Genomic DNA, 8,376 nt, shown 5'->3' with positions numbered 1-8,376 from the left:
AATAGCCACTTGTTTCTGTGCTACCAAAGTTTCCCGGCTTTCATTCAAACTGTGTTTATCGTCAGCACCGACACATTAAACTACTTAAACATTATAAATGTCTTCAAGCTCACACTGAGGCCTGTGCTGGAAAAGTTTGAAAAGGGACCTTGAAAGTGCTTAAAAAATGCTTGAATTTGACCCTGAAAAAGGCGTATGAACCCTGTCTCAGTTGTTCTCCTGACTGAAGCTTGGTCCGTTCACAGCATCCTGCCATGCGATTGCATTTGTCTCTAACCATCAGGAACCCTCACGTTGACTTTTATCAAGTGGAAAAACAAACAGGCACACACAGACACAAACGTGCATTCCCACCCTCATGCACACATATGCAAATACTCAGCACTCACTCAACATGGAAACACACAGTACTGAGCACATTACACACACTCACACTGCTCAAACAGACTCTACAGCAGCCCTTGAAGGGGAATCTACCCCCAGGCCCAGGAGATGGTCCCCTTTACTCTGAGGTGGAAAAAGCAGACCCATAGCAGCGGGGAGGCCCACCAGCCCAGACCCTGACCAGATGGCCAGCTCCAGACATATGTGATGATGGAGTTTTAAATGAACGGTTTAAAACAGACAAACACTCCATGTCCTATGGATCCAGTCTTTCACTGTGTCTGTGTGCTGTTTAGTGTAGAGCATGTGCACTTTATGACAACCTTTTCACAAAAAACTGCTGTTGAAACAAGGTTCATAACTACAAAGTATTAGCTAATGCCATTTTAATGCAATTTTTTGTGTTGTCGGGTGCAGCAGTTTAATTTTTTGCTTCCCAACAGGACAAGGTTATTGAGGAGAAAGCACATTTTTCATTTTCCTGTGGAAGAAAAAGTTAAAAAGTCCATTTAGACACAAATAATGTTTCCTATCTGGGAAAATGGAGCAGCAAGGAGCTTTATCACTTCAACCAAGTGCTTGTTGTAGATAGTGCCTATCTAAAGGGGTACTTTGCACTGACATGATGTGCAGTGCAGCAGATAACAGACAGTCAGCTATGGGGCTATGGCAGCACTCCAGAAGACATATCCAAGTCCAAGCCTGGTCCTCTGCTTTCTTGTTGTGACATTTTTTGTAAATGAACTGATCAGTTTTAAAACAAGATCTTGAAATTATATGAACGCTCTTTAACAATGTGGGTCAATTCTCCCTGCTGTGAAGCAGGTGCTATTGTCTCACACAATTCGTACGTGTGTTCAAGATTAAAGATTAACATAGATAAGGTTTCCCCAACCTTGTACTGTTTATAAGATTTGTGGAAACCTGCAGTCAGCTGAGACTGAAGAAGTCACTTGGATGAGGGACGAAACATTTCTCCCACTACATTCATCTATACAGAATCAATTTTGGGGCATAGATAACGGGTTACTATTTTATTTACTTGAGTGCTGTCTAAGGAACTTGGAAATAAAAGTGTCTGGATTTCTTTAAGTGTTCATCCGAGAAGCTTCTTCAGTTCTAAGAGCAATTGGTAGAGAGTACCAGATTTTAAGCCCTGTGGGAGTGCCCACCCCCAAAGAGGGTTCATCCTCTACTTAATCGCCTGAGCCAAGGTGTGAAAATGGGTGTAGGTCACAATCAAAGTTGTGCTATATCAGTGGTTAGAAATACTATTATTACTTTAGGATAAGTTTAACACAAAGTCAGGGCTGACCCGGGACCATTGCTGTGAGTCACAGCGCGCAGCATAAAAGTCCTTTCACATCGGATGCAGGATGAGCTGCTAATGCTAACTGCTAACTAAAAGCAAAGGATCCAGAATTTGTTGTTGGCTGCTGGGCTCTGTGGGTTTTTGCAGCAGCTCTGCCTGTACTAGATGCACCTGCTCCTTGTCTTTTCTATCTCTGACTTTATGTCCTCTACAAGAGTTTGTTTTTTTTGCTGGTTCTTCAAATGTTCAATAAAAACATGTAAAATCAAATCAAATCACTTTTATTGTCACATCACATGTGCAGGTACATTGGTACAGCACATGTGAGTGAAATTCTTGTGTGCGAGCTTCACAAGCAACAGAGTTGTGCAAAATACAATAACGTAAACAAGCAAAATACAAGAATGGCTACATCTGAAACTAATAAATATATGTACAATATATAATAGTATATGCATTTCTGGATGTGTATACTAAATATTTTTCTACGTGTGTGTGTGTGTGTGTGTGTACACATATTTTACAAATTAAATAGAGTAAACAATAAATAAAATATATAAAAATATACAGAGTTGAATATGTGCAAAACAGTGGCGTTACTGTACAGTATGGAGTGCATAATGTTAAAGTTCCAGTAGTGAAGCTGAGGTGTCTATGACGTGTTCAGCAGTCTGATGGCCTGATGGAAGAAGCTGTCTCTCAGTCTGCTGGTTGGGGACCGGATGCTGCAGAACCTCCTTCCTGATGGAAGTAGTCTGAACAGTTTATGGCTGGGGTGACTGGAGTCCTTGATGATCCTCCCCGCTTTCCTCAGGCACCGCTTCCTGTAGATGTCCTGGAGGGAGGGAAGCTCACCTCCAATTATCCGTTCAGAGCACCGCATTACTCGCTGGAGAGCTTTGCAGTTGTAGGCGGTGCTGTTGCCATACCAGGTGGTGATGCATCCAGTGAGGATGCTCTCAATGGCACAGCGATAGAAGGTCCTGAGGATGCGGGGGCTCATGCCGAATCTTTTCAGTCTCCTGAGAAAGAAGAGGCGCTGCTGCGCCTTCTTCACTGTTTTGTTTGTGTGTCCTGACCACGTAAGATCCTCAGCCAGATGTACTCCAAGGAACCGGAAGCTGCTCACTCTCTCCACAGCAGCGCCGTTGATGGTGATGGGGGTGTGCACTTCTCTGCACCTCCGGAAGTCCACTATCAACTCCTTTGTCTTTGCGACGTTGAGGGTGAGATGGTTGTCTTGACACCAGTGGGTCAGGGCGCTGACCTCCTCCCTGTAAGCCGTCTCATCACCGTTGGTGATAAGACCCACCACTGTAGTGTCGTCCGCAAACTTCACAATGATATTGGAGTTGTTAGTGGCTGTGCAGTCGTAGGTGTAGAGTGAGTACAGGAGAGGGCTCAGTACACACCCCTGTGGAGCACCAGTGTTCAGTGTGACGGGGGATGAGGTGATGCTGCCCAGTCTGACCACTTGGCGTCTGTCAGACAGGAAGCTAAGGATCCAGCTGCAGAGGGAGCTGCTCAGTCCTAGATCCTGCAGTTTCCTGTCCAGCTTCGAGGGAACGATGGTATTGAATGCTGAGCTGTAATCTACAAACAGCATTCTCACATACGTGTCTCTCTTCTCCAGGTGTGACAGGGCAGTGTGTAGTGTCAGGGCTATGGCATCATCAGTGGACCTGTTGTGGCGGTATGCGAACTGTAGAGGGTCCAGTGAGTCGGGTAGTGCAGAGCAGATGAAGTCCCTGACCAGCTTCTCGAAGCATTTGCTTACGATGGGGGTCAGGGCTACATGCTAATTCATGCTAATTCATAACGAAGAAAGCTTTGTAATGAAGACTGTCATTTCCAAAACACTGCCCGCCCCCACCCCGCGGTCCGCAGTGCTGTTGAAAAGGCTGTGGAAGTCCCTGTATTAAACACGTAGACCTGTGACACAAAAATCACCAAACTCGGACGACCACAGACTGTTTTCCTTCGTGGTGATGAAGGAAAACGCTGGGTTGGCATGTAAAAGGGCATTTATTCCCTTCAAGGACCTGCAGTTTAAAAAAGCGCCCCTCCGACAGCCAAACCCATCTGTTCTCTGATTGGATTGTTACATTTGTGATTGACATGACATTGACCAATCAGATGAAAGGAAGAAAAATAGGGTCAAAATCCGTACTTGTAACTTGCAGGGGTTTTTTTTCTAAGTCCACACACAAATGTTTTTTACAATTACAAAATATTAATGACCACATTTTGAGCCCATAAGTCTTTGCACACAACCAAAAATGTGCAAAGACTGCTGAAAGATTCATCAATAAGAGAAACTGGCATACTCTAAGAGACAAAGTTAAACATAGGCCAAACAAATATTCTGTGTCTATTGTAGGACCCACATGAAGCTGTTAATCAATTTCCTTGTTAACAAAACTATTTCACTAACATGAGGGTTGGGCCCTCTCCCAGTTCAGATTCATGTATATGTTAAAAACAACATCCTCTGATATTATAGGCACTGATCCAACATAGTTGCTAAGGTCAAACACTTGACTGACTTCTATGAACAGCCATTTTTCTTGAAATACTAACCTTTTTCAATAATGGGACGTTTAATAGTGTCTCCGTTTTTCAAAGAGTCCTCAGAGGGGTACACTATCAGTGAACGAAGCCCAGTGTTCCAGTCTAAATCATCCGAACTTTAAACCACAGCTAGAGAATGCAAATCACAACAGTCTTATCAACTTTCACTGTAAAGACCAGCGTTCTGCCTTAGACTCTGTGCACATTCACAAAAAAGAGGCCTTCATGGGTCAAGAGACATTTATTCTGTACAAAATGAGACTGCTGCCTCCTCAGATGACAACAATGACGATTGTTACGGTTTCAGATATTGAGGAGGGATACAAAGCAACACTGGTCCAGAGGGGTTGGGTCAAACAATGATTTTAATGAACACACGCGTGGGGAGATGAACGCTGTCAAACAATCAGCTTCAATCTCCTCCTAACAATACACAAGCAGTTGTTTTATAGCATCAGGGTATTATTACGCCCCCTCTTGCGTCAAGCAGATACAATACATGCATAAGTTTCAAAACCACAAACGTTCTGTTAACGACTTCTGACACATTTGAAAAGAAGATTTTCTCCGTCTCCACGCCAGCTGCTTCCTGTAGCTCGTCTTGCTCTCGCTTATCTCTGGAACATCAGACGCACGTCCTGCAACAAACTGTCACTTATGCAGGCACAAAATGCAGCTACAAGCTTGCAAAATATGTCTGAACTCTTACCTAGAATATGAGTCTACCTATTGTGTGTGTGTCTCGACCTCAAATGCACTCTGTCTCACCTCGCCAACTAAACTCATAACCTCTTACCAGACAGAAGCCACTCTCATATGTGTAACAACCTAACTGAAACTATATACGGAATATATTGAATAAATGCTTTAATCAAATGCCACTACTCAAAGCTTAATAAAAAGGATATAAACGAATAAAAGATAATAATGAATAACATGGCATGTATGTTTTGTAAGCGTGTAGGCAATCCTTCCATAGCTCTAAGTCACTTACACAATAGATGGTCATAGTCTGGACATGGCGCCGGACGAAGCTTCTGACCTTCAATTAACTGACTGAGCTTCAACTCTTTAAAAGGCACAAACTGCAGGGTGTGTATAAAAATAGTTATAATTGCACCTGGAATAAAGGTTAATATGGTGCCTGTATGTTTAAACATCTTAAAGCTCTCTGTTATATTGTTAATGCAATGTTAATGCTGGAGATTATATTGTAGCAGTAAAATAATTTGTTCAATCAAATTGTGATTAGAAATCATCCCTATGTCTGGGGTGTGTGACAATTTTTTATGTGAGATAAAAAAATAAATGTCCACTGCCCCTTCATTCAGTCTTTGTCATTCAAGCTTTGGTCCAGGGAGCTTGCTAATACCAGGACTGTGCTGTTTTGAGCAGAGATGTCTGATGCCATTAATGGGATCTGCTGGAACCAGTCGCACAGTCTGGGGGTCACTGTTCTGAATGCTTAGATTACTACGAGGACCATTATCTTCACCTTTCACATCTTCTCCAGGTCCTCAGATCTTGGTACTTCTTAACTTCTTGTGTTATTGATGTTGCTATCACTTTGTATAGCTACATCTACCCCTATGGCCGTCTTGCAGCTTTTGGCTGGAGGTCAGCCAGATGACAGTCAGCCGCTGAGCTCCTCATAGCTTCCTCATAGATCCCAAACCTGACCGCTGGAGCTTTAATTTTTCATTTAGCCTATGGTTTGCTGGATTGTTCAGACCTCTGTTTGAATTATCAGCATGTCCTTCATTTTTCTACTTTCTATAATCAAAATATTGAGGTTGCAACATAATATTTTGAATTATTCTTTAGATTTCTTTAAACTCTTATACTGTGCAAAAGTCTTGAGCAACTCATAATTTCTCTATATTTTGCATAAAAGAGGCTCTGCAGGTTTTATGAAGGTGTTTCTTTGGGCACTGGCAATTTTTTAAATTATTTTCAGTCCTGTCCTTGTACTTTAGAGGTACTTTTTTCAAGCAAAATTAAAATGTATTAGACCAGTTTGAACTTGATGGATGTGCATGGGTGTGTAACTTATTAGCTGTTTGAACTGCGTTTTATGGGGGCTGAGATGGGTCTTGGGAAACAAGCAACCCCATCGTGCCTTCCCAAAAACGGGACAGTAGAATACTACCTAAAAATGCAGCCGATTTAACATTTAAGGTTTTACAACTTGATATTCAATTTTTTTTTCTGTTGAAACCTACAGTTTGTTTCAAGGGGACAGAACACGCTCTCACAGTTGCCCCAAGATGGATGATCTGATGTCTGAGTTTTCTGTTCTGAAAACTGTTTGTGGACTGAGCGGACATAAATAAATTAAACTGTTCTGTCTTGTTAGATCATTCCATCAAGTAAAAATTACCTCTACATAAGTTACACTCTGCTCTAAACTCAACATGATGTCACAAACTTTGCAGATTTATTAACACCAGTTTGAGTAACATGTGGTGGTGCATATTTTCACAGTAATGTAAAAATCTAAAAATCTTTTGTGATAAATTTTCTGAAAGGACAAAACGCATCACTGACTTTCACTAAGATAGTTTCCCAGACAGAGATGGGGGTCTGCTCTGTAGAGGCCTCTTATTTCACATCATTAAGAGGTGATGATATGCAGCTGAACAACAAGCACTAAACTGAGAAAAGCTATTTGAACGGTCAGCTAGTAAGTCAAATCCAGTCTGGGCTCTCTTATCTGTCTGTAAAATGACTGCAGTGATTTATCTGAGATGTGCAGAGCGCAGAAGGAGAGTTAAAATACACGTGGCTCACAGCGGCCAATTCACTGCCTGGCTCCGGCTCTGCTTCAGTAGATGTCTCTTCATCACAACGCACACATTTTGGACATCAAGTCCAGGCTCCTCTAGCAACCACCAGGCCCAGGATCCACCAGCAGTCACCAGGCCCAGGATCCTCCAGCAGCCACCAGGCCCAGGCTACGCCAGCAGCCACCAGGCCCAGGATCCTCCAGCAGCCACCAGGCCCAGGCTCCTCCAGCAGCCACCAGGCCCAGGCTACACCAGCAGCCACCAGGCCCAGGATCCACCAGCAGTCACCAGACCCAGGCTACGCCAGCAGTCACCAGGCCCAGGATCCTCCAGCAGCCACCAGGCCCAGGCTACACCAGCAGCCACCAGGCCCAGGCTACACCAGCAGCCACCAGGCCCAGGCTACGCCAGCAGCCACCAGGCCCAGGATCCTCCAGCAGCCACCAGGCCCAGGATCCTCCAGCAGCCACCAGGCCCAGGCTACGCCAGCAGCCACCAGGCCCAGGATCCACCAGCAGCCACCAGGCCCAGGATCCTCCAGCAGCCACCAGGCCCAGGCTACGCCAGCAGTCACCAGGCCCAGGCTACTCCAGCAGCCACCAGGCCCAGGATCCACCAGCAGTCACCAGGCCCAGGCTACGCCAGCAGCCACCAGGCCCAGGATCCTCCAGCAGCCACCAGGCCCAGGCTCCTCCAGCAGCCACCAGGCCCAGGATCCTCCAGCAGCCACCAGGCCCAGGCTCCTCCAGCAGCCACCAGGCCCAGGATCCACCAGCAGCCACCAGGCCCAGGATCCTCCAGCAGCCACCAGGCCCAGGCTACGCCAGCAGCCACCAGGCCCAGGCTACGCCAGCAGCCACCAGGCCCAGGATCCACCAGCAGCCACCAGGCCCAGGATCCTCCAGCAGCCACCAGGCCCAGGATCCACCAGCAGCCACCAGGCCCAGGATCCTCCAGCAGCCACCAGGCCCAGGATCCTCCAGCAGCCACCAGGCCCAGGATCCACCAGCAGCCACCAGGCCCAGGATCCTCCAGCAGCCACCAGGCCCAGGATCCTCCAGCAGCCACCAGGCCCAGGCTCCTCCAGCAGCCACCAGGCCCAGGATCCACCAGCAGCCACCAGGCCCAGGATCCTCCAGCAGCCACCAGGCCCAGGCTCCACCAGCAGCCACCAGGCCCAGGATCCTCCAGCAGCCACCAGGCCCAGGATCCTCCAGCAGCCACCAGGCCCAGGATCCTCCAGCAGCCACCAGGCCCAGGATCCACCAGCAGCCACCAGGCCCAGGCTACGCCAGCAGCCACCAGGCCCAGGATCCTCCAGCA

This window comes from Aulonocara sp. 'chitande type north' Nkhata Bay, linkage group LG23 (assembly GCF_057382095.1).
Source record: "Aulonocara sp. 'chitande type north' Nkhata Bay isolate Kocher_YH1m ecotype deep benthic linkage group LG23, A_spYH_male_GT1.1, whole genome shotgun sequence".
NCBI classification, from domain to species: domain Eukaryota; kingdom Metazoa; phylum Chordata; class Actinopteri; order Cichliformes; family Cichlidae; genus Aulonocara; species Aulonocara sp. 'chitande type north' Nkhata Bay.
This window is presented reverse-complemented; position numbering follows the sequence as displayed.